The 27,208-nt window shown below is 45.1% G+C and overlaps 1 protein-coding gene across 3 annotated transcripts in view; it reads left to right on the top strand.

The window, feature by feature from the left end:
* The window catches only part of NCOA2 (nuclear receptor coactivator 2), a 219,506-nt gene that overhangs the window by 35,249 nt on the left and 157,049 nt on the right, over positions 1-27,208 (top strand). For 2 of the 3 annotated variants that reach the window (XM_044294633.1, XM_044294634.1), the window contains exon 2: positions 12,311-12,384. The exons of the other annotated variant lie outside the window; for it this stretch is intronic. The gene's annotated coding sequence lies outside the window, so the exon portion shown is untranslated. The remainder of the gene's footprint in view (positions 1-12,310; positions 12,385-27,208) is intronic. 3 annotated transcript variants of the gene reach the window in all.

Here is a 27,208-nt window from a genome sequence, read left to right as displayed (position 1 = left end):
CCTGGCTCGGCTTGTGCTGCACTTAATTATATGTGATTTATATGGACACTATTGCAAGAAAAAAAGTAAGTGACAAACCACTATAGTCATGGTGTCTGTCACTACTTTAGGCTACATGCACACGACCGCGTGCCCCCCGTGGCCATATTGCGGCTCACATACAGTTGGTCCGCAATACATGGGCACCGGCCGTGTGCATTCTGCAACTCGGATCGCGGACCCATTCACTTGAATGGGTCCGCAATCACGGAGATGCGGAACGGAGTGCTTCCGTAGTGATTCTGGCCGTGCCTCCGCACCGCAAAAAAGTAGCGCATGCACAACTTTTTTGCTGTGCAGACCATCTGATGCGGATCACGGGCCCCATTCAAGGAAATGGGTCCGCGATCCGCATGTGGCTGCCCTACAGTCTGTGCTTGTGCATTGCGGACCGCAATTTGCGGTCCGTAGCACGGGCACGGAGCCCTAACTTTCGTGTGCATGTAGCCTTATGCTGCCCTCGGACTGTGGAGCAGAAACCTGGTGACAGATTCGACTTAAAGGGCATCTGTCTGCAGGATCTACCCTATTAAGGTCATACACATGAGTGAGTTCAGTGCAAAAAAAAAACAACTCGTTGCATGTAGCAGTCAGAGTTCCCGTTCTGCTCCTCTTTGAGGATCGCACAGCTTTATAATGATTTATAATGCTGTGTATCCCTGTTAGACATGGAATATATTGAATTACACTGAGATAATGCTGTCAGTGTAATTCAGTAGATTTCAGGTCTCTCGGGGTAACACAGCATTATAAATCATTATAACGCTGTGCGATCAGAGGAGCAGAGTTCAGAAGGGTAAACCTCTGGATAGGTCATCAGTATCTGATCGTTAGGGGTCACACACCCGGGATCCCCACCGATCAGCTCTTCGAGAAGGCACCAGCAATCCTGTGAGCGTCGTGGCCTTCTCACGGCTTTTTGTAGGCCAGTGATGACACGTTCATCCTTCACGCGGCCTAGGAGTGAATTGGGCTGAGTGAAATACCAAGCACAAGCGCTATACAACGTACGACATTGTGCTTGAAAAGCTGCGAGAAGGCCATGGTGCTCACTGGAGCACCCATGTCTTCTCAAACAGATGATCAGTGGTGGTCCCTGGTGTTGGACCCCCACTGATCAGATACTGATGACCCCTGGATTGGTCAGTATTAAAATTTTGTAAAAACCCTTTTAATATTAGGGTGTTGGACACCATAGAAACAGACCCTTAGGCCTCTTTCACACATCTGTGATGACACCCATGACAAGATGAATACAATATTTGAAGACCACACCAACGTCCCAATTATATATGCAGGGTTAACAGCAGTCAGGCTCATCCCAGCTCCAAACTCATTGCAAGTTTATTCCAGTCCACACATAAAAACAGACAATGTTTTGGCTTCTTCAAAGACTTTCTCAAGCAATAGTTACAATTTTCTTTATCTGTGACTGGATGGTCAGTGGTTGATCCGTGAAAGATCTGTGTTTGGTTGTTGTCAGAGTAAAAATACTCCTCTGACCGTTTTTGAGGAGTATTTTTACCTGAGGAGGAGTACGAAAGTTGCGGTAATTCAAATACATAATACGTAGGCCTACACTTGCTCACATCTTCGTTGGAGGCTCTGTTACAGATTATGCCGAAAGACCACACAAAAAAACATTATATGCAGGACTTTTTTGTCTGGTAAAAAGACAGATCCCGAACGGATCCCATCATAGTCAGATCTATGGCGTACATGTATTTTTTTTTCTGAACTTTTGCTGCATAATGGAAAAATGTGGTACGCTACGCTTTCCCATCCTGTAGAGTTCTGCAAAAAAAGTGTGTGTGTGTGTGTGTGTATATATATATATATATGAGACATGTGTCTAAGGCATGTTCTATTTATTGGGGGGCCACAAAACAGACATACAGATGCGGACAGCATAATGTGTTCTGTCCGCATTTTTTGCAGCCTCTTTGAAATGAATGGGTCTGCATCTGATCCACAAAAATAACGGATTTAGATCAAAAATATGGTTGTGTGCAAGGGGCCTTAGCCAGCGCTAGATAGATATTCTACATCCAGGTATAGACTATAAATTGTGTTATATGAATAAAAAACACTGGATTATTCTCCAATCTCATAACGTGTATTTGTATATTTATATCTCCAAAGTATACTAAATCAGGAATTGCACAAAACGTTTCCCTGTGGGAACCACATTTAAAACCATGATTCTTTACATTGCTGCCAGATTGCTACTTTGTCTTCTGACTAAACAACTTCATTTATCGAAAATTAAAATAGTCTACACTGTAGCTAAAATTGGGAGCAATGCAAAGTGTAGGTGCACACTGACATAATAATTGTATTATATGTGGCGTCTGGATAGTGCTGTGTGGGTAGAGCAGCAAGAATTGATTTAATTTAAATGTTCTAGATATGATTTATACTGTTTGTAACTGGGTTTATCAGTTTTGGTGTTAGTTTTATCTCAGGTAGTAACGTTTAGGGCTCTTTCACACCTGCTTTCTTTTCTTCCGGCATAGAGTTCCGGCATAGAGTTCCGTCGTCGGGGGCTATAGGCCGGAAGAATCCTGATCAGTTTTATCCTGATGCATTCTGAATGGAGTGAAATCCGTTCAGGATGCATCAAGATGTCTTCAGTTCCGGAACGGAACGTTTTTTGGCCAGAGAAAATACCGCAGCATGCTGCGCTTTTTGCTCCGGCCAAAAATCCTGAAGACTTGCCGCAAGGCCGGATCCGGAATTAATGCCCATTGAAAGGCATTGATCCGGATCCGGCCTTAAGCTAAACGTCGTTTCGGCGCATTGCCGGATCCGACGTTTAGCATTTTCTGAATGGTTACCATGGCTGCCGGGATGCTAAAGTCCTGGCAGCCATGGTAAAGTGTAGCGGGGAGCGGGGAGCAGCATACGTACCGTCCGTGTGGCTCCCGGGGCGCTCCAGAGTGACGTCAGGGCGCCCCAAGCGCATGGATCACGTGATCGCATGGCACGTCATCCATGCGCATGGGGCGCTCTGACGTCACTCTGGAGCGCCCCGGAGCCGCACGGACTGTAAGTATGCCGCTCCCCGCTCCTACTATGGCAACCAGGACTTTAATAGCGTCCTGGCTGCCATAGTAACACTGAACGCATTTTGAAGACGGATCCGTCTTCAAATGCTTTCAGTACACTTGCGTTTTTCCGGATCCGGCGTGTAATTTCGGCAAGTGGAGTACACGCCGGATCCGGACAACGCAAGTGTGAAAGAGGCCTTAGCAGGTTATGTTCTCCTTCCTGGAAACCTGATCAGGCGTAACCAAGGTGCCAGTGAGAACAGAGCCTTAAAGCGTACCCGAGTTTAAAAAGAAAGTTTGCATAATGGCTGTACTTCTCTGTACAATCATAACTGTGAATGAACGGTTATGTTTGGGCTTCCCTAAGGTGTCTTTCAGCCATATTATTCCCTGTTTCACCTGCACATCTAGAAGCATTTCTCTCACAAGCAGTGGGTGTCTCCCTTCTGCCATTTTTGTATGCAGTGACTTCACTTCCCTTATTACTTCTCACTATATTTCTTTTATTCTAGGAAGCTTAAAAAACTGAGGGATACTTCACACTTACAGAAAGGCAGAAGGCTCATGTGAATTCAGAAGCATTGTAGAAGCAGTTGTTTTATCATTCTTAGGATCTCAGCTAGCTCTGACACTCCCCCACTTCCTCTCAGCCTTCTTCTGAGTCTCTGTTACCAGGGACGGATCTTGCCTGACCACAGGCAGTGGACTGCAAATAAGATGCAGGTGAACCCCCTAGTGGCCTTGATTTTACTGGGGGGGTTTTCACGTGGATGCAGGCCTATCTTTTAAATCAGGCATCCTCAAACTGCGGCCCTCCAGCTGTTGTAAAACTACAACTCCCACAATGCCCTGCTGTAGTCTGATACCTGTAGGCATGCTGGGAGTTGTAGTTTTGCAACAGCTGGAGGGCCGCAGTTTAAAGGGTGCCTGTTTTAAATGAAGTCATTTAGAAATTTGTTACTTACTCCCATTCTCGTGATTGTGGGGGTCTGAGCAGTCAAACCGTTTCTGATAAGTTACTCAGGTGATAATATGTACTAATTGGGGATACCCCTTTTAAGCTGACTATACACATTAGATTTATGTTGGCAAGACCAGGCAGCTATCTAATGTGTATGGCACCTCCCGACTCTTGCCGATGTGCCAATGTTGGTGGAGATGAGGATGTGGCAGTTGAATTTCAACTGCCTGATCCTTTTGTTTTTGGGAAGATAAGACCCTGCCAGAGAAGTCTGGCAGTGTCTTCCTCCACCTGTTTCTACTGAGGACACGTTTGCTAGGCCGAGTCGAGCATGCATGTGCATGGAGGATCGGGAGTGATAGCTGTCTTTTACAGTTTATGTATGTTGCCAGCCTTAGGGTGCACATATACCGCCAGTAGCTCAGTGGATCAGGCATGTTGTAATTCACAATGCCCTATCCTTTATTCCTCATCTACCCGTAGGTTGGCGAGAACCACAGTATGGGCACCTTCACCTGTTGACTACGAGCTTTGTGTAGTACATTTTGGAGCGCCCTGGGGTATCTGTGCCTGGGTTATATCACATACTTGTGGCTTGTAGTGCTTCCTGCCAGCTGGGCCCGAAGCATTCCCATTAATTACTCTGCCGCAAGTGATGTCACTTTGGGCTGGATAGGAAGGGCATTGTTTCATGGGGTATCCTATTAGGAAGTAGAACGAGGTTACAAGTTCAGATAAAATGGATAAATGGTAACCATATGAAGGCGCTGTGAATTTTACTTTTGTGTAGAGTACTTCCTCCACAATTGCTAGAAATGACCGAATACCAGGTATTTGTCGGCCCTGGATAACAAGAAACTTGTTTGACAGACACTGGTGCTGATTTCTATAAGATTTTTTCAGTGGCCTCATAGTGAACTTTATATCTCTTAAAAATGTGTCTAATAATGTATTGTACAGTGCTGGAAAAAGTCCTACTGGTGGCCGCACACCTCTCATAGCTGCTGGATCAACACTCATTTAGCTGACCAGAGTCTGCATGTTTTTTAATGGGGAGAGGGAAATAGCATGCTGCTCCTCTGGAGGTAGCGTATCTCCATTGAGAACAAAGGATCGGGCATGTTGGAATCCAACACGCCCAACCTTTCTTTCCCCTGATTGTGCTACCAGGATGAGGGTGGGAAGGAGAAGTTGGGACATTTCTCACAGCTAGTCCCACCGAAGTCGTTGGGTTTGGCTTCATGCACACCACTGTATTTCTTCATCCGTGTGCTAGCAACACATTTTTTGTAGATACACACTGACCTATTTATTTGTATGGAGCCATGCTTTTGTGGATTCTTTTTTTCCATTCCCCATTAGATAGAACATGTCCTAGTGTGGTCTGTATTGTAGACAAGAATAGCACTTTCTGTTGATGGGAGTGAGAATAATAAGGACTGCGCATAGAGGGTATCCGTATTTTGCAGATCAATTTTTGTGGACCAAAATACAGACACGGCCTTTGCATAAGGCCTCTTGACTGACGTTTGCTGTGTTATGGCCTTACTATATCCCCTTGTCAAATCGCAAGGCTTATTGGAAGGTTGGATCTTGACTCATAGGTGGTGATGGTGAGATGGTTCTCTTCCTTGGGAGATGCCTCTTTAAATATTCCTTTGCCATGGAGCACTTCCAGTAAGTCTCCATACAGGACTGGTCTCTTTAAAGGAAATGTGTCATCAGAAAATGACCTATGGTTTCAATCACATTTATGCTCCTCATATTTTTTAAGAATTTTTGATTATTTTAAATTTTTCATGTCACTATATATATTTAAACAGAAACCATTAAATCCCGCAGTTTTAACACTTGTCACTAAGCTTAATAATAGGAGCCACTTTTTGGTCTGTACAGATCACTTTACTGCAGTTATCTGCCTATCTGTCACACTAAACCTGCCTGTAATGATATCACCTCTGTGTATAGATAAGACAGGATCCACCATTAACAATAGGCGATTGTCGGAGCTTATCTATTCTTTTCTTGTACAATGATCTCTGCACAGGTCACAGAGCAGCTTAGAAAACTCCCATAGAAGTCAATGAGGTCCCCTCCTGACCATTGTGTCTATGGCCCATGGGGCTGCCATAAAGCATATTTCTTTGTGCTTTCTAAATTCTGTTAAGAACAGCTCAGGCAAGATGGCTGCCCCCATAATCATGTGCGGGATGTAGAATAAATATCTCTACAATCAGAAAATAAAAGCACATTAGAAAAAAAGTATAATATATGTTTTACTATCTGGTTTTAACTGACAGAAAAATATTTTGGGGACACATTTCCTTTAAGTAAATTCAGGACCCTGCCTAAGATGCTTCCAAAGCATTACACTGAGCCAGCCAGAATCCTGCTCCGTACTGACAAGGGGTAAGCTCCCAGAAACAGCTGTCTAGGGATGGATATCTGACCTGGCTTATACCCCATTGTCCATTCCCAAGGCTTGTTGGAAAGTCAGATCTTGACTAATAGGGGGCGAGATGGTTCTCTTTCTTGGGAGATCACTCTTTGCATACGGCCACCTTAAAAGGGGTTTTCTCATCTCAGACAATGGGAGCATATCGCTAGGATATGCCCCCATTGTATTATAGGTGCGGGACCCACTGCTGGGACCCTAAATCGAGAACGGAGCCCCGAAAGTGAAGCCGCCCTCCATTCATTTCTATGGGGCCGCTGAAAATAGACGAGCGCTGGCTCCCATTCGTGGCACGCTCCCATTTACTTCTATGGGAGAGGCGGGGATTAGTGCTTGGTGGTGGACGGATCCCAGGAAATCTGGGGTCCTCCAGCCACAGCACTCTCCGCTCCGTCCTCGAAATAGGTGCAGGTCCCAGCGGTGGAACCCGCACCTATCAGACAATGTGGGCATAGCCTAGCAATAGGCCCCCATTGTCTAAGATGGGAATACCCCTTTAAAACCTTCCGTAATAAGATGGGTAGGTTCAGTAGTGGAGAATAGTGTTCAGCCGTACACAATTACTCTGGTATTGAGGGATTTCTCTTCTTCTGCGCTCATCGGGAGCTTGAATGGTTTTTGGCACAGGGGAAAAAAGAGAGGGATTCCCATATGAATTGATAACCACAACACAGCCTTTGGTATGTTCACATGGCCATGTTTGCGGACTGTGTCTCAAATACAGGATTTAATCCCAGTAATAGTTTCCCACAGTATTATTATAATTTTTTTTAAAGCTAAAGTTTTTGATGTCATTTTATGAACTATAGCCAGGAGTGCAATCAAAGGGAATTGGAAATTTGACGTTCTTCTCCTTGGCTAAAAAAAAACCCTGCATTTGAAACTGCAGTGGCGTCCCATCGAGATGAATGGAGTGGCAGCGCACATGCGTGACTGTCACTGTGTTCACTCAGGAGACTTCAGGACCCCATATCTTGGTGGCCATCCCGACGTTTGGACCCTCACCGATCAGCTGCTTATCTTATGTTGTGGATAGCTGATAAGTTGTCATGATAGGACAGCCCCTTTAAGTGCACTCTTGGCAGCTTTGATAGGTTACTGTCCCAATGTAATAATAATAATAAAGTAGGCCGTCATGATGATTTTCATAGAGCCTCATTCAGACGGAGCTTGCTTACAGACGAGATCCGATGGCCCAGGAAAAAATGAATTTATGGGTCTGATAAAGCCTTAGACCGCTATATACCGTCCACTTGTATTGTGGCACTTGCCAAAAGTGCCTCTCGAAAGCCTTTGTCTCCCAGTTCTCAAGTTCTGGTTCCTTTCATCAGATTGTGAGCAGAGGTGAAAAGCAAATCTGCAATAATGTGTGAAAATGAGAAGAACACATTTCAGAGCACCCAAAACATATGTTAAAGCTTTCCGGGGAAAATAGGGAGTAAAATGAAGGTTATTTATATGTTGATGAGAAGTCGCTTTTAATGTAAATTAAATGAAGATTCTGCAAGAGAAGAGAGCGCTGGTAATTGCTAGTGACTAATTGTAGAGGCAGCGAGCCAAGTGCTTCTGGCTTAGAGACACTGTAATGGATTTGTTAGAAGATGGTGGCTCGAGAGTCTGGGGTTAAGGCACGAGGGCCGTCCGGCTTCGTAGTAATAAATCTGCGTCTGTGACCCGGGCTCGCCATTAAATAAACTATTCCAAATGCACAAATATCGCCCGGGCGGAGAAACGGAGAGGCCTGGATATGGACATGAAACCTCTAAGTACCTTGTACAGTAAACGAAACAAATTCTGAAATTGCTCCAAGTCGTCTCCACAATGGATCTTTTAATTGGGTTTCAGGGCTAATTAGTGAAAGAGGTTTTATCTCTCCCAAAGCCTTAGAGCTCGCATTAGCCAGTAAGAGCCGAAGACATTAATTAATCATTAATCAGAGCAAGGCAAATCATTCAACTTCTGAGAGTTGCACTGAATCTAGTTCCAAGGTCAATATATTACCGGAATATTGCAGGTTGTAAGAATAGATTGCGTGGCCAAGTGACATAATTAACCCTTTGCCGGCAGCTCAGCGTTTATTACGGGTCCGTGACGATTGCGGAACCTAATGACCGTTTCATTCATTAGATTCACTTGTTTGGATGATAATGCATAATTATAATCGGAAGATAATTGATAATCCCTTCTACGCTTTTGCAGTCGCCCTAATGGCAAAATGGGGTTTACTGCCGATGATGTTGAGAGCAGAGTAGGATGTGTCATACATGTCTAATTGTGACAGGATTATTAGGGGGTAACCCCACCCTAAGTATGGATTTCATAACCAAGTTTGAGAATATTATGTTGCAAACAGGAGCGATATAAAGGCCCTGTTCACATCTGCTTTAGGGATTTCTTATGTTCTAAAAGCGCGACTTGCGTGAAAGGACCCCAACAGACTCCATGGGGTCCATTAGATTTCTGTCAGGTAGCTCAGTGTCTTACCAGATAAGTAAGGCTACTTTCACACTTGCGTTCGGAGCGGATCCATCTGGTCTCTGCACAGACGGATCAGCTCCTATAATGCAAACGATGGTATCCGTTCAGAACGGATCCGTCTGCATTATATTTTAGATAAAAGTTTAAGTCTAATTGTTAGTCAGACGGATCCGTCCTGACTTTGCATTGAAAGTCAATAGGGGACGGATCCGTTTGAAATTGCACCATATTGTGTCAACGTCAAACGGATCCGTCCCCATTGACTTACATTGTAAGTCTGGATGGATCCGTTTGGCTCCGCACGGCCAGGCGGACACCCGAACGCTGCAAGCAGCGTTCGGGTGTCCGTCTGCTGAGCAGAGCGGAGCCCAAACCGTGCCAGACTGATGCATTCTGAGCGGATCCGCATCTACTCAGAATGCATTAGGGCTGTACGGATCCATTCGGGGCCGCTTGTGAGAGCCTTCAAACGGAACGCACAAGCGGAACCCCAAACGCAAGTGTGAAAGTAGCCTTAGCCTATATATATAGTATAAAATCCCTGTGTGAGTGCGCGGTGTCCGTGTGTGTGTCACCAGTTTTGCACTAGTCATGCACGGCGTCCAATCAGGACACTGCTCCACACGGACACAGCGCTACACACAAGTTTGCCTGAAGCCTGACTGCCCATAGATACCTCCGAGGCCACAGCTACCCCGCGGCCATCTGCTCCTCTCTCTGCTCAGGAGATGCAGAGCGCGCAGCACCCCCCTCCCTCTTTTAGGATGGCAGAGCGGCAGCGGGCAGAGTGTTAGCTGTAATGTCCATTTAAACCCTTCCATGCCGTGGTCCATGGGGACAGCTGTATGGAGGGACTAACCATCGGGGCGCTGCTCTGCCCTGGCAGCGGCCCGATGCTTGAAAGGTTAATGCCCCCCCTCAAGATGCAGAGTGTGCAGACCTCCCGCCCCCCCCCCTTTCAAGATGGCAGCATGGTAGAGTGTTAGCTGTAATGCTTGAAACGGCCGACATCGGTACTGGCACCGAAGTCTGCCGTTTAACCCCTTCCATGCAATAGTCCTTAGGGCAGCGTCCCGATGGTTACCATGACAACTGGACGCCTTAACAGGCTTCCAGCTTGCTGTGGTATATCTAAGCCTGATCAGGCTTATGCCTCATTCACACATCAGTGTTTGGTCAGTGATTTCCATCAGGGATTTTGAGCCAAAACCAGGTGCGGCTCTAAACATAGAACATGTGCAGATCTTTCCCTTACCCTGGTTTCACACCTAAGCGTTTTGATGCACGATTTTGTCGCGCGTTTTTATGCGCGTTTTTTGTAATAGTAAACGCGCGTTTGACGCGCGTTTGGGTGATTGACAGCAGTGTTGTCCAAAGAGTCTATGGCCCAAACGCGCGTCAAACGCGCCAACAAAAGCTCCTGTACTTGTTTGAGCGTCGGGCGTTTTACAGCGCGTTCCTACGCGCTGTAAAACGCGAAAATGTGAACCAGCCCCATAGGGAAGCATTGGTTTTCATGTGTTGCGCGTAGGAACGCGCTGTAAAACGCTCAAGTGTGAACTTAGGGTTATACCTTATGTCTGTGGAGGCTCCAATCCTGGTTTTTGCTCACAATCGCTGATGGAAATCACTGACCAAACACTGACTGTGTGAATGAGGCTTTAGTGTGAGTTCAATACGCTGCTGTACACTATATAGTGTACTGCAGTGTATTGTAAGCCATCAGACCCACTGGATCTTCAAAAACCAAGTGGGTCTGGGTCCAAAAAATAAAAAAAAGTAATAAAATAAAAAATACAAATAAACCTCCTTATATGCACACATAATTGGTTGAAAATGTAAAAAACAAACAAAAAAACACTAAACATGTTTGATATCGCCCCATCCGTAAATACCTTATCTATAAAATCATGTTACTTTTACCGCATGGTGAACACCATAAAAAAAAAAAAAAAAAAAAAAAGGATTAACTATGATGGAATTGCAATTTTGCCCACTGCACTGACCAAAAAATTGTATAAAAAGTGATCAAAAAAGTAATCTGTATCCAAAAAAGCACCAATTAAACCATGACCTCATACCACAAAAAATGAGCCCCTACATAAGCCAATTGTCCAAAAAATAAAAAAAATATGTAGACAGAACATGGAGAGACATGTGATCTAACCCATCTGGTGAAAACCATTAAAAATAATAATAATAAAATGTGCCAAAAAATAAATTTTTTATCACAAAAAGTGTAATACCAAGCAATCAAAAAGTCATATGTGCCCCATAATGGTACCAATCAAACAGTCATCTCACCCCGCAAAAAATGAGACCCCACCTAAGACAATTGCTCAAAAAATTAAAAAAAATGGCTCTCAGAAAATGGAAACAGAAGAACATGATTTTGTTTTTTCAAGAATGCTTTTATTGTGTAAACTAAAATAAAAAAAGCACATATTAGGCATCGCTGTGTCCGTAACAACCTGCTCTATAAAAATAGTATGTGATCCTACCCGTCTGGTGTACCCCGTAAAAAATTAAAAAATATGCCAAAAATGACTTTTTTTTTTTTATCACCTTACATCACAAAAAGTGTAATACCAGGCGATCAAGGCCAGCAGTCTCAGCCACAAGCTACCAGACAGCAATCTCGGCTACCAGCCACAGCCACCAGTCGGTGCCAGCAGTCTCAGCCACCAGTCCCAGCCACCAGATGTTTATGCACTACTGTTATTGTAACGGGCTTAATGTCTAGTATATATGTGTGTGTATGTATGTGTGTGTGTATATATATATATATATATATATATATATATATATATATATATATATATATATATATATTGGCTAAAAAAGTAAAAAAATAATAATGCGCCTTGTTTCACTGAGAGGCACAAAAATTAAAAAACTGTTTACATAACCGAATGGGCAAAATAAGTTTTTGCTGTTAAAAAAAATAATGGAAAAGCACCTGATCAGATGGGGGTGTAGAGAGGGGTAAACAGCCCAGTCTTGAACTGGTTAGCAGCGTATACTGAATGTGGACACCTATATATTTCTGTACTTGTTGATATGGGTACAGACCGTACTTCCTGATGGCCTTCCTGAGTTGAAGTAGAAAATGCTGCAGACGGTTGGAGACCTTTTAACTTATTTGCATACTGGCCCCAGTAGTTATTGGATGAACGTATTCCTGGAGATCATTTCATCTTTTGTTTGATATGATCTGCTGTGGTTGTTTCTGATGTATTTCTCTGAATCTCTAACAGAAGGTATGTTAGGAATCTATTATACGTAGACTGTGGTGACTCCAGTGACTTGGTTTTGTTTCCTTTATAGGTATATTCCAGATTACAGAAGAGCTGTTACTGGAAAGGAAATACATGTTCATGCGCCTCATGATGGATTAACAGGTAAATATTTCATGTTTACTCGGGAAGTAGTAGCAGACAAGGTCCACACTTACTTTGTGGCAACTTCTACACTAGGTGTTTTTTTTTTGTTCTTTTATTAACCCATTGTGATACAGTACTTCAGTGTCTGCTGTTCTTACAGTGTAATGTTGTATGCTTCTTAAAGGGGTTGTCTCATTATTAAAACACTATTTCAGTTTAAAGGGGTTTTCCAGGAATAAAATATTGATCAATATCTGATAAGTGGGGCTCCAACTCCCATCACCCCTGCCGATCAGCTGGTTGAAGAGGCTGTGGAGCTCTGTTGAGCGCCGCGGCCTCTCCCTAGGCACGTTCTATGATCACATGGCCTTTGTGCAACTCAGTCCCATACAACTGAATGGGCCTAGGCTGCAATACAAAATAAAGCTGCTGTACAATGGACAGCGCTGTGCTTGGTAAGCTGTGAGAAGGCCGCAGTGCTCCGAGTGCTGTGACTTCTTCATATAGCCGGTCAGCGGGGATGATGGAAGTTGGATCCCCACCGATCACATATTGATGACCTATCCTGAGGATAGGCCATCAGTATTGAACTCCCAGCAGCGGCCCAGATGTCATTTAATCAGTCTGCATGGGTGGAGAAAGCAGGACTCTCGGGAGATTTTTTTGTATCATTCATGGTAAATGATGTGATTATAGCATTTATTTTATACACTGCAAAGCAATGATAAATTTCCATAAATGTGAGTAGTTTTTGCATGTGGAAAGCATCCCAGCAACCGTGCGGTTTTCAGTCATTCACAACAGGAGATTTTTATGCAGGTTTTTGCTTTGTGTATTGTGTGTCCTGTTCTAGACAGGTATGTATGATGCAGCAGGATGGCAGCAAGTCTGGATTTATATCTGTCATCGATTAGAACTTTTTATAGTGTTGTGATAAAGATGGGATGGTAATTGGGTAAGTTGAAAATACAATACATTTTAGGCTGTTTTCACACTAGGCTAGACAATGCATTTTAGGCCTCAAGCACACGACCGTTGTTTGGGTCCGCATCCGAGCTGCCGTTTTCAATGGGGCCACAAAAGGTGCGGACAGCACCTGTCCGCATCCGTGGCTCTGTTCCGCGGCCCGCAAAAAAAAGAAAATAACGTGTCCTATTCTTGTCCGTGCTTTGCGGACAAGAATAGGCATTTATATTGCTGGCACCCGTTCCGTTCATTGCGGAAGGCAACACGGATGGCTTCCGTTTTTTTGCGGATCCGCGGTTTGCGGACCGCAAAAAACGGCATGGTTGTGTGCATGAGGACTTAGGCTGTTTTTGTCTACAGGGAAAGGATAAGGACTCGTGAATGTCTGTGCCCAGTGCCGGTGCTGCGGACCACAAATAGCGGTCTGCAATGCACGGGTACCGGCCGAGTGCACGCCTTTTGCGGATGCGGACACATTCACTTGAATGGGTCCACAATCCGCAAGATACATTCTGCACCGCAAAAAAAATAAAACATGTTCTATTTTAATTTTTTTGCGGTGCTGAGGCACGGACCGAAATGCCACGGAAGTGTTTTGTGGTGCTTCTGATCCGTGCCTCCGATCTGCACAGATTGTGATTGTTTGCAGTCCACAATACGGGCGCCACGGCCATATGGCAGTGTTCATGGGCCCTATTTTTCTCTTTTTTCTTTTTTTTTTCTTTGAAATCGAGCCTTAACTTTATCAGTAAATAAAATGCCGTTTTGGAAGATGAGGTCTTCTGTATTTTAATTTATTTTCTTTAATTAGATGTAGATAAAAGTGGACCTCTTTGTGGTATACTTTGTAAGTACACCCGCCACGGTATAAATACTATGCAATATAAAGGAATGAGGGAGATAAATTCATGAGGATAGACCATCATTAGCTGATTGGTGGGGGTCCGAAACTGACTTCAGTGGGAGCAGCCCCATAGTGACGAGCTCAGTCCACTACATAGATGGAGATGTCTGTACTGGAGCCATTGCCCTACAGCTGATTGGTGAGTGTGGGCTGTCGGACCCCCACTGATCAGCTAGTGAAGATAGCCGTGACTTAAACAGTGGACAATCACTTTAAAATATCACTTTTATTACTGCATTAAAATATATAACATATTAAATAAATGTACCAATAAATGTACTGTAACAAATGGCACCCCCGAATCCATAAGTTAAAGGGAATTAACCAGGATTTGGGGTATAGAGCTGAGGACATGGCTTGCTAGATGGCCGCTAGCGCATCCGCAATACCCAGTCCCCATAGCTCTGTGTGCTTTTATTGTGTAAAAAATGATTTGATAAATATGCAAATTAACATAAAAGAGTCATATCTTATTTGTGTGACCAGAAAAGAGTCAAATTTTCAAGCTCTGAATCTTCTCAGGTTAATTTGCATATGTATCAAATCCGTGTTTTTTTTACACATTAAAAGCACACAGAGCTATGGGGACTGGGTATTGCGGATGTGCTAGCGGCGATCTAGCAGCCTCAGCTCTATACACAAAATCCCGGTGACAGGTTCCCAGGTGCCTGCAGTTGCCTTTCCTGGCAGGGTAGCAGTGATGGAAATATACCACCACAGGTTTTCTCATCTCAGACATTGATGGCATATCTTAGCAATATAACACAAGCTCCAGAGCTGGGACCTGCACCTATCTCCAGAATGGGCCCATCAAAGTGAAGGCGTGTGCACTGCACATGAGCTACCATCCAGCATTCACAGCTATGTGATTTCCAAATATAAAAACTGCACTCGGCCGGCTGTTTTCAGAAGTCCCTTAGCAGTGAATGGAGGGGCACCTGTGCAGGTGCGATGCGCTCCTCTCCAGATCGAGGGGGGGGGCTGTTCTAGATACAGGAGCGGTTCCTATCAAAGTCCGAGATGGGCCAACCCCTTTAAGTGCCAAACCAGCAACTGTATGCAAGGTTGCCAATTGTCCAGAAAATTCCTGTCCGTGCCCGTGATTTTTTTTTTTTTTAGGCCTGTGGTGCCTGACTAGATTATTTTTGGTAAATAGTGGTAATGTGGCGTAATCTGTATACTGAGCTATAATTCTTTTATCATTTATTATGGTTTTCCAATTTGTCTGTGAAAAATGTTCATGGCCATGATTTTGGGAAAGTTTTGTTTGGCAACCCTGATCATAAGACACACAGGGCTACTGCACTCATAACACTGCCTGCAACTGCGTATTAGTGTGATCATTTCTATATAGTAGTGTCAAAGAATAATTTTATATTATGGAGTCGTATTCTTCACAGATTACGCTACTTTCACACTGGCGTTTTGGCTTTCTGTGTGTGAGATCCGTTCAGGGCTCTCACAAGTGGTCCAAAACGGATCAGTTTTGCCCTAATGTATTCAGAATGAAAAAAGGACCCGCTCAGAATACATCAGTTTGCCTCCGTTCTCCTCCATTCCGCTCTGGAGGCGGACACCATAACGCTGCCAGCAGCGTTTTGCTGTCCGCTTGATGAAACTGAGCCAAACGGATCCGTCCTGGCACACAATGTAAGTCAATGAGGACGGATCCGTTTTCTCTGACACAATCTGGCACAATAGAAGACGGATCCGTCTCCTATTGACTTTCAGTGGAGTTCATGACGGATCCGTCTTGGCTATGTTACAGATAATACAGACCGATCCGTTCATGATGGATGCATGCGGTTGTATTATTGTAACGGATCCGTTTTTACTGATCCATGACGAATCTGCCCAAAACATGATTGTGAAAGTAGCCTAAGACACTAGAGACTTAAAATACAGCTCCCTAAAAAACTTTTTCCATGGGATGAGGATCAGGGCAATTATCGGGAACAAGCTTTTGTACGAATCCTCGTTCCTGATAGCTGCCTTATGTAAATGGCACTGCCGACTGCCCAATAAGCAAGCACACACTCAAGATCACATCTTTTTACGCAGCACATAAAATCATTGTTTTCTGGCAGCACATCACCTTGTGTAAACATGGATGTGCTGCTGGCAAACAGGGAATCTGTACAGGGACGGGCGGTTGCAGTAGCGACCTTTCATCCCCACGCAGAAGAGATGACTGTTACATGTAGAATCAGCTCTACCCTTCAGTCAGTGATCAGATAATTATTGGAAATGACAAGTTTGTTCCCAATGATTTCCCTTGCATCAGCCTGGGTAAAAAGGTCTTAACACAGCCGTATGAATGTTTTTTTATTGTATTTATGGGGACTTTTTGTAGGGTAAAACCCCGATCTGTGATGGTATTGTTTAATGGCGGTCTGAGATAGTCTTAAAGGGTTTATCCCGGGAACGATAATGACCTATCCTCAGAATAGGTCATCATTCTGCCATCGGTGGGGGTAGCTGTATCAGTGGGCTCCCGCCAGCTTACCAAGCACAGTGCCGTACATTGTATAGCGGCTGTGCTTGGTATTGCAGCTCAGTCCCATTGACTTGAATGCGACTGAGCTGAAACTAGGCCATGTAACCAATGTATGGTGATGTCGGCTGGTCTAGGAAGAGGCCGCGGCACTCGGCTGTGGGGGTCATTCGGAGTCTGACAATCACCAAGGATAGGTCATCAATAATATTTCTAGGATAACCCCTTTTAATTACACCTCCAGCCCCATCTGTGGCTGAAGATGCTGCTTTGTCCCTCCTTCTTTACACTTCAGCTCTTGTTCTGTTTTTGCTTATGTGTATAAGCGCAAGCTCACCAGATATGGATGTGGCTACTGAGGCCGCAGCCAAAAATGAATAGGTTTTGCAGGGCGCCATGCCTCTTCACTTCTGCTTGCCCCCTCTCTGCTATTTGCGGTGGAGAACATGGCCATAGACTTGAATTACTTTTCCTGAATGGAGAAGACGGGGTCAATGGGAGTAACGGCGCTTCTTCCACGTACCTATTAATAGGGATCTCGGTGTCTGGAGTACTACTGATGAGATCTAAGTTCTGACATGTCTCTATGCCTGGAGTTACACTTTGTAGTATAGTATGTGGTGTATTTTTAATGAGGTGATGGCCCTGGCTGAGATAAAACTGGTGAGCTAACCTGCACTTTCCCGCCGTCAGTGTAATAATAGACCTGTATATTATTTATAGTGTCGGGTGGCATGCCTGCACTCAAGTAAAATGGGCATCTGTCAGCGTGTTATGTCAGAGGAATGTTAAGCCGCTCCCTGCGTGAGTCAGAGTCCGCTTGTTTTTCCTCACACAGGATGCTGAGATTAGTGGGATGCCTGCGCTCGTAGCAGGTATGTGGACGCCACGTGTGACTTCACATCCGCACCTCCTGGTCATCAGGTGTTCATGCATGTGAACTGTGATGGAAGGGAGAGGATCACAACCTGACTTTTATTTTTCTGGACAATTTATCAAAAATGACTTACTGCCAGCATTTTTACAAACACATTGAAAAACCATAATGAATGGTAAAGATGTCCATGGGTGAGAATACGACTATGAAGCCATTGGCAGCATTTAAAATGATAATTGCAGCCAAAACCTGCACAACCTCCCTCGACACAGACGGCAGCTTTTTTAAGGAATTTTTATAGAGTTTTTTTTATTTTTAGACTGTTCAAAAATTACAGGTGGTTGGCGGCGGCGACCCAGAGCTGAAAGCCGGGAGTGGATTTTGCCATCATGCAAACAACGCAAAGGCTTGGGGCCCCAGAGATCAAGGAGCAACAAGCAGTTGGCTGAAAAAAAAATAAAAAATCAGATGGTGACATAGGGGGTCATTTACGAACAGATGTACGCCACTTGTGTGGTGTATATGTAGTGCCGGCACCTCTACATAACTTCGGCGGATCCACCGGCAGTGCAGGGGCTTATAAAGACATAAATGTGCCCCATAGTGCCTCTGCAGCTGGTTTAACGGCACACGGGCATAGTGGGGGAGAGGGGGACCTTTTTCTAGCTGTAGAGCCTTAAAAAAAGCCCAGGCTGCACTGCTAAACTAAGAGTGGGGTTTAGACGGCCAACGCTGTTCACACTGGCGTTTCTGGGTCCGCTTGTGAGATCCGTTTCAAGGCTCTCACAAGCGGCCCAAAACGGATCAGTTCAGCCCCAATGCATTCTGAATGGATAAGGATCCGTTCAGAATGCATAGATTTTGCTGCGTTTGGTCTCCGTTGCATTTTTTTAGACGGTCACTAAAACGTAGCTTGCAGCATTTTGGTGACCGTCTGACTATGCTGAGCCAAACGGATCCGTCTAGACTTACAATGTAAGTCAATGGGGACGGATCCGTTTTTCACTGACACAATATGGTGCATTTGAAAACTGATCCGTCCCCTATTGACTTTCAATGTAAGTCCAAGACTGATTTTGAATGAATATTGCAAACGGATCCGTTATTAACGGATACAAGCGGTTGCATTATTGGTGCAGATCCGTCTGTGCAGATACAAGACTGATCCGCACAAAATGCGAGTGTGAAAGTAGCCTTAGTTGTGTGGTGAGTGGAGTGTAATTGTATGATAGGGGTGGAGTTTATCTGTGCAAGCGGGCCCCAAACATAACTTTCCATGGGGCCCCAGAAATGCCAAATCTGTCCCTGCTGATAACAATGATGTTTCCCTGCGTCCTAGCTTCTTTTGCCTTCCTGAAGCTGTGGGCGTCACTAGTATCTTTTGCCATCTCATATTCAAAAGGACAACATTAGTCGTAACTTTTTACAAAAGCTATTAAAGACGTTGCCCCCTGTTCACATGAGCTTCAGTAATATCCCTAGTGGTATTGTATATCTATCCTGATGCTGGGGATGCCACCACACTGAACAAAAACTGGTGAACACACCAGTTTCTGTATGACCGAAACATGGCGCTGATGCCGGAAACTAAATGAATCCCCGCCAGACCCCTCCAGCGGTGCATGATCGTATACAGCTGCCGGAACAGCCTACCGGATAGATTTACCGCAGGTGTGGAAGTAGCCTTAGTACAAACGGAGTCAGTTATGTGGCCATAGAAAGGACTGGGAAAACTGTCTCGCCAGCTGCCACTCACAACTAGGGGCAACTCCTTGGTAAGGTCCATCTTACCAGAGAGTTTCCCCTGCTCAGAGCTGCCAGCCCTACCCTCTATTGATAATGAAACCATGGCCGGCCCTATCCCAGTCTGCACAGCGCAAGCTGAAAAGTGATCTGCCGAAAACAAAAAGTGTCGGCCTATTATGTGTGCTCCAGTCGCCAGGATCTTTTTATGTTCATAGTCCCATAAAAAGGGAAAACAATGAAATGGCACAATAGATATGAAAACCTGACAATTCCCTTTTAGTAGTGTCAGAGCTCTTTCATGCGAGTTTGGCCTCATGCACACGAACGCAGTTTTTGCGGCTTGGATGCGGACCCATTCACTTCAATGGGGCCACAAAAGATGCGGACAGCACTCCGTGTGCTGTCCGTCATCCGTTGCTCTGTTCCATGGTCCACCCAAAAATATAACCTGTCCTATTCTTGTCCGTTACGCGGACAAGAATAGGCAGTTATATTAATAGCTGTCCGTGCCGTTCCGCAAATTGCGGAACGCACACTGACGCCATCTGTGTTTTGCGGACCACAAAACATACAACGGTCGTGTGCATGTAGCCTTTTGCGTTCGGGTTCCACACTTGTTGTGAACAAAGAATACGGACTGAATCCTGACCAATTCATTACAATGGATCTCATGTTGTCTCTGCGTTCAGGAAAAATCGCAGCTTGTTCTATATTGCGTGTTTTTCACGCAGCTCTAGCCCCATAGAGGTGAATAGGGCTCATGTGAAAAACAGAGGAACTCTGGATACAATGCGGTCTTTACTGATGGCTGCTAGAAGAAGAGGATTGTTATTTAGTTTTTCTTCACAAGTAGGGAAAAAGCATCAAAAGTGATTGCAATCGCAGACAAAACTGATTGAACTTGGTTGCAAAACCATCATTTTTTCCTAAACGGACACAATCCGTATCGCTCTTGTCCCAGTGCAGAAATCACCCTCCGTGTGTGAGCATGATTCTCTGTTGGGCCCCTTTCACACGGTCGTTGCGGGAAAATGTGCGGGTGCGTTACGGGAAAACCCGTGATTTTTCTGCGCGAGTGCAAAACATTGTAATGTGTTTTGCACTTGAGTGAAAAAAAATCGCGCATGTTTGGTACCCAAACCCGAACTTCTTCACAGAAGTTCAGGCTTGGGATCGGTGTTCTGTAGATTGTATTATTTTCCCTTATAACATGGTTATAAGGGAAAATAATAGCATTCTGAATACAGAATGTATAGTAAAATAGCGCTGGAGGGGTTAAAAAAAAATATATAATAATTTAACTCACCTTAGTCCACTTGATTGCGAAGCCCGGCATCTCCTTCTGTCTCCTTTGCTGAACAGGACCTGTGGTGAGCATTAAATACAGGTAAAGGTCATCACATGATCCATCACCATGGTAAAAGATCATGTAATGACCGGAGTGACGTCACCAAAGGTCCTTTACCTGTAATTAATGCTCACCACAGGTCCTGTTCAGCAAAGGAGACAGGAGGAGATGCCGGGCTTCACGATCAAGTGGACTAAGGTGAGTTAAATTATTTTTATTTTATTTTTTTTAACCCCTCTAGTGCTATTTTACTATACATTCTGTATTCAGAATGCTATTATTTTCCCTTATAACCATGTTATAAGGGAAAATAATAATGATCGGGTCTCCATCCCGATTGTCTCCTAGCAACCGTGCGTGAAAATCGCACTGCATCCGCACTTGCTTGTGGATGCATGCGATTTTCACGCAACCCCATTCATTTCTATGGGGCCTGCGTTATGTGAAAAACGCACAGAATAGAGCATGCTGCGATTTTCACGCAACGCATAAGTGATGCGTGAAAATCACCGCTCATGTGCACAGCCCCATAGAAATGAATGGGTCGGTATTCAGTGCGGGTGCAATGCGTTCAACTCACGCATCGCATCCGCGCGGAATACTCGCCCGTGTGAATGGGGCCTTATGGACACTGCTCTTTTCGCAGGAGCGCACAGCATTTTACTGATTTATAATGCAGTGTAGTCCTGCACAAAGAGCAGTGTCCATAACAGAGAGTCAAGCTCACACACACAGCGTGCTTTCCACACTGGACACGCTCGTCTGAAACTGTCCTTAGAGTTAGGAACTTTTGATCCCCAGCGGAGAGAGGGGTTAACGGTGGTTTCTGTCATCAGAGTCTCTGTGCGCTCTATGCTCTACCCTGTAAACCTCTATTTGAAAAAAAAAAAGTAAACCTTTTGAATGTGCGATATCCCTTAAAATCAGCTGACGACAGTTTTTCTTCAGTACGTCTATTTAAACCCTCTCTGTTCACTCCAAAGTGATAATTAGAAAGCGTATGTGTCATTATGCAGATGAAAGGCTGCTGCGGATTCTTATGCAGCGCACATGACTTGGCACAAGGTGTAGACAGGAATCCAGGTCCGGGCATGTGGTACCCAGAGCTTGTAAAGTGAAATAATGATTCATGGTGAGTTGTACACTGTTATATCATGGCTCGGGCTGCTAACTCCTCTGAAGCAGAGGTTGCCATTGTTCACTTTCACAAGCCGTGTCCCGGTGTACTAATGAATCACTCTTTTACAGCCTTGTGCAATGTGACCACAGCACACCAGCGAAAGGTAAAATCAGGTTACACACAGAGCGAGAGGCCTTTGAGACGAGAGATCTGTAAAGTAAATAGGTTTTATCTGTTCTTCCATCAATGAATGGTGATACGATGTGCCTCTGCTGACTAGTAGCGGGTGAATGTACATGATGTGCCTTAGAGTAGGCTATTCCGCTGGAAGATGAACTTGTCATGCTGTGAATGGACCACTCTTGGTAGTTAACTATATTTTATTCATTTTATATAGCACTTACATAATCCACAGCGATGTGCTGAGATTGTCTTCACTCACATCTCACAATTAAAATTCTGAATTAACCTATCTGTATGTTATATTTTTTTTTGGGAGTGTGAAAGGAATCCAGAATAACTGGAGAAAACCTATACAAACACCCAGAGAACATGCAAACACCATCTAGATGTTGCCCGTGGTCTTCTGCAAGGCAGAAGTGCTAAGAGTGCCTTCACACAAGTTAGAAAAAACACAATGTTTTAAAGGGAGTCTGTCACCACATTTGAGCATATTAGACTGATCAAATAGCGTTATATGTGCCACCGAGAACTTAAAAACGGTACCTTTATTGTGTCTAATGAAGCTTTCTTTCAGCCAAAAATTAGCTTTTAAGATTCTGTAAATGCGCCCTCTCAAGTGCCCAGGGCGGCGTCTCAATCGTCCGAGCCCCAGGCAGCACCTCCTCAACGGCTCATAACCCCGCCCTCAGTGTGCTTTGCTCTCCTCCTCTCTCCTTTTCCACTGCGCCCGCTACGAATTTGAGCGCGCAGCTGCAGTGGAAAAGACGAGATGAGCCGTTGAGGAGGTGCTGCCTGGGGCTCGGACGATTGAGACGCCGCCCTGGGCACTTGAGAGGGCGCATTTGTAGAATCTTAAAAGCTCATTTTTGGCTGAAAGAAAGCTCCATTAGATACAATAAAGGTACCGTTTTTAAGTTCTCGGTGGCACATATAACGCTATTTGATCAGTCTAATATGCTCAAATAGGGTCTTCGGGGCTATTCACATGGGCATTTTTTTAACGACCAATGAAAAGCTGGTATCAAAAAAAGGACATGTCCTATTTTTGGCCATTTTCATGGCTAGCCAGACCCTATTGAAATCATTGTGCCCATTATTTGTAATGGCAGGAGCTACTATGTGGCCGTATGTGTAATCGCTAAATATGTAAGTGTGTGTGTGTGTATATATATATATATATATATATATATATACACACACATATATACTGGGGGCCTTATGTGGGCTATATTATTATATACAGGGAGCACTATTGGGCTATATACAGTGCTGCCCATAATTATTCATACCCCTGGCACATTTTGACTTAAAGGGATTCTGTCACCTGCTTTTACCATTTTAAGCTGGCACCATCGCTATGTTGACTAAAGTACCTTATTTCCAGCAGTCTTCTTTTTACTTTATTTCGTTTGGTAGTTTTGATATAAAAGCGCTTTTTATGTTATGCTAATTAGGGTCCAAGGTGCCCAGAGGGGCGTTTTTTTTCACTCACCGGTGCCCAGTTATGCCCCCCTGCAGTGCCCAAGAACGCCTCCTGATCCTCAAATAACCTCCCACAGCCCGGCAAACGGTTCCGCCCCCTCCCCACGTCATAGTCTACCTTATAGATATGCCCCGTCCTTCTTCCTGTCTGCGGCCAGAAAACTTGCGCAGGCGGTACTGCACGATCATCAACCTCCTGAGGGCAACAGCCTCAAAAGTCTCACTGGGCATGCGCCGAGCCCAGTGATGTGACCTGAGCGCTGTTGCCCTTAGGACGTTGATGATCGCGCAGGCGGTACTGCGCCTGCGCGAGTTTTCTGGCCGCAGACAGGAAGAAGGACAGGGCATTTCTATAAGGTAGATTATGACGTGGGGAGGGGGCAGAACCGTTTGCCGGGCTGTGGGAGGTGTTTTCATGATCAGAAGGCTGTCTTGGGCACTGCAGGGGGCGTCACTGGGCACCGGAGAGTGAAAAAAACGCCCCTCTGGGCACCTTGGACCCTAATTAGCATAACATAAAAAGTGCTTTTATATCAAAACTACCAAACGAAAATAAGTAAAAAGAAGAGTGCTGGAAATAAGGTACTTTAGTCAACATAGCGATGGTGCAGCTTAAAATGGTAAAAGCAGGTGACAGATTCCCTTCAAAGTTACTTTTATTCAACCGGCAAGTATTTTTTAGACGGGAAATGACATAGGTGTCTCCCAAAAGATAATAAGACGATGTACAAGAGGCATTATTGTGGGGAAAAAAAAAACATTTCTCAGCTTTTATTTACATTTGAGCAAAATGTGTCCAGTCCAAAATTATTCATACCCTTCTCAATAATCAATAGAAAAGCCTTTATTGGCTATTACAGCAATCAAACGCTTCCTATAATTGCAGACCAGCTTTTTGAATGTCTCCACAGGTATTTTTGCCCATTCATCTTTAGCAATGAGCTCCAAATCTTTCAGGTTGGAGGGTCTTCTTGCCATCACCCTGATCTTTAGCTCCCTCCACAGATTCTCAATTGGATTCAAGTCTGGACTCTGGCTAGGCCACTCCAAAACGTTAATGTTGTTGTCTGCTAACCATTTCTTCACCACTTTTGCTGTGTGTTTTGGGTCATTGTCATGCTGAAATGTCCACTGGTGCCCAAGGCCAAGTTTCTCTGAAGACTGCCTGATGTTGTCGTTGAGAATCCTCATGTATTGCTCTTTTTTCATGGTGCCGTTTACTGTGATTAGGTTCCCTGGTCCATTGGCTGAACCCCCCCCAAAGCATTAGGTTCCCACCACCAGGTTTGACAGTGGGGATGGTGTTCTTTGGGTTGAAGGCTTCTCCTTTTTTACGCCAAATGAAGGAAACATCATTGTGACCAAACAATTCAATTTTTGTTTCATCTGACTATAACACAGAAGACCAGAAGTCGTCTTCTTTGTCCAGATGAGCTTTTGCAAAGGCCAAGCAAGCTTATGTGTGCCTTATCTGGAGAAGTGGCGCCCTCCTTGGTCTGCATCCGTGGAACCCAGCAGTGTGCAGTGTCCGTTGGATTGTCTGACTTGAGACATTGCCACCAGCAGAGCCCAGATTCACCAGGATGGCCTTGGTGGTGATCCTTGTATTCTTTTTTCACCTCTCTAACTATCCTCCTGACCAGCACAGGTGTCACTTTTGGCTTCCGACCGCGTCCTCTGAGATAGGGTTGGACGATATCAAAAATATTCAGACGATAACGATATAAAAAAAATTCTCGCGATAACTATATATATATCGCGATAAATACCCATTTAAAAGAAAAAAAAAAAACACAAGGAGACGTTATACTGTATGGGGGGGCCACAAGGAGACGTTATACTGTATGGGGGGCCACAAGGAGACGTTACACTGTATGGGGGCAGCCACAAGGAGACGTTACACTGTATAGGGGCACCCACAAGGAGACGTTACACTGTATAGGGGCACCCACAAGGAGACGTTACACTGTATGGGGGCACCCACAAGGAGACGTTATACTGTATGGGGGCAGCCACAAGGAGACGTTATACTGTATGGGGGCAGCCACAAGGAGACGTTATACTGTATGGGGGCAGCCACAAGGAGACGTTCTACTGTATGGGGGCAGCCACAAGGAGACGTTATACTGTATGGGGGCAGCCACAAGGAGACCTTACACTGTATGGGGGCAGCCACAGGGAGACGTTACACTGTATGGGGGCAGCCACAGGGAGACGTTATAATAAAGTCTTGTGGCCACAGGCCACCATACATGCAGTAATACTTTGCGATATACCTTTCCCGCGGCTGCCTCGCTTGTGTGCTCCGATTCTAACATCAGATGCCGTTGGGCGGAGATTTGAATATGGGAGCAAGGAGGAGGGAGCGTTGAGACGGCCGCTGCGGGAAGTAGTAAGTTTCTAATTTTGTCACCAGATCACACTAGCGCGGCAGCCGCAGGAAAAGTCTCTCCAGAGACACCCGTCACCCAGTACTCGCACAGAGTTCGCGACATAGAATCGGCACTGGTGGGTGACGGACGGTGATGATATCAGATGGTGGGTGGAGACTTGACTGAGGGAGGCGGAGCAAGAAGGAGCCAGGAGCGAGAGGAAGTATTGTTTGTAGTTTTGTACTCGGCACTATGCAAGGTGCAGGGGCGGGCGGGTGCACGTTTAGAAGCGGCCAGCGCACATGACCGCTTTGATGACGTCACAAAATACCGTGGTATTTAGAAAACAGCGATATCGCCATATCGCCGTTTTTTTTAATACCGCGGTTTATCGTAATACCGGTATATCGCCCAACCCTACTCTGAGATTTTCCACAGTGCGGAAAATCTTGTATTTTTGCTGAAATGTAAATAAAATCTGAGAATTTTTTATTTTTTTTCCACAATGATGCCTCTTGTACATCGTCTTATTATCTTTTGGGAGACACCTATGTCATTTCCCGTCAAAAAATTACTTGCTGGTTGAATAAAAGTAACTAAGGGCCCTTTCACACTTGCGTTGGCCGGTTCCGGCATAGAGGTCCGTCGTCGGGGCTCTATGCCGGAACAATCCTGATCAGGATTATCCTAATGCATTCTGAATGGAGAGAAATCCGTTCAGGATGTCTTCCGTTCCGGAACGGAACTTTTTTGGCCGGAGAAAATACCGCAGCATGCAGTACTTTTTGCTCCGGCCAAAAATCCTGAACACTTGCTGCAAGGCCGGATCCGGAATGAATGCCCATTGAAAGGCATTGATCCGGATCCGGCCTTAAGCTAAACGTCGTTTCGGCTCATTGCCGGATACGACGTTTAGCTTTTTCTGAATGGTTACCATGGCTGCCGGGACGCTAAAGTCCTGGCAGCCATGGTAAAGTGTAGCGGGGAGCGGGGGAGCAGTATACTTACAGTCCGTGCGGCTCCCGGGGCGCTCCAGAGTGACGTCAGGGCGCCCCAGGCGCATGGATGACGTGATCGCATGTACACGTCATCCATGCGCCTGGGGCGCTCTGACGTCATTCTGGAGCGCCCCGGGAGACGCACGGACTGTAAGTATGCCGCTCCCCCGCTCCTACTATGGCAACCAGGACTTTAATAGCGTCCTGGGTGCCATAGTAACACTGAAAGCATTTTGAAGACGGATCCGTCTTCAAATGCTTTCCGTACACTTGCGTTTTTCCGGATCCGGCGTGTACCTCCGGCAAGTGGAGGACACGCCGAATCCGGACAACGCAAGTGTGAAAGGGCCCT

Source organism: Bufo gargarizans, chromosome 5 (assembly GCF_014858855.1).
Source record: "Bufo gargarizans isolate SCDJY-AF-19 chromosome 5, ASM1485885v1, whole genome shotgun sequence".
Classification (NCBI taxonomy): domain Eukaryota; kingdom Metazoa; phylum Chordata; class Amphibia; order Anura; family Bufonidae; genus Bufo; species Bufo gargarizans.
The sequence above is the reverse complement of the archived record's forward strand: the minus strand, read 5'-3'. Positions and strand labels throughout refer to the sequence as shown.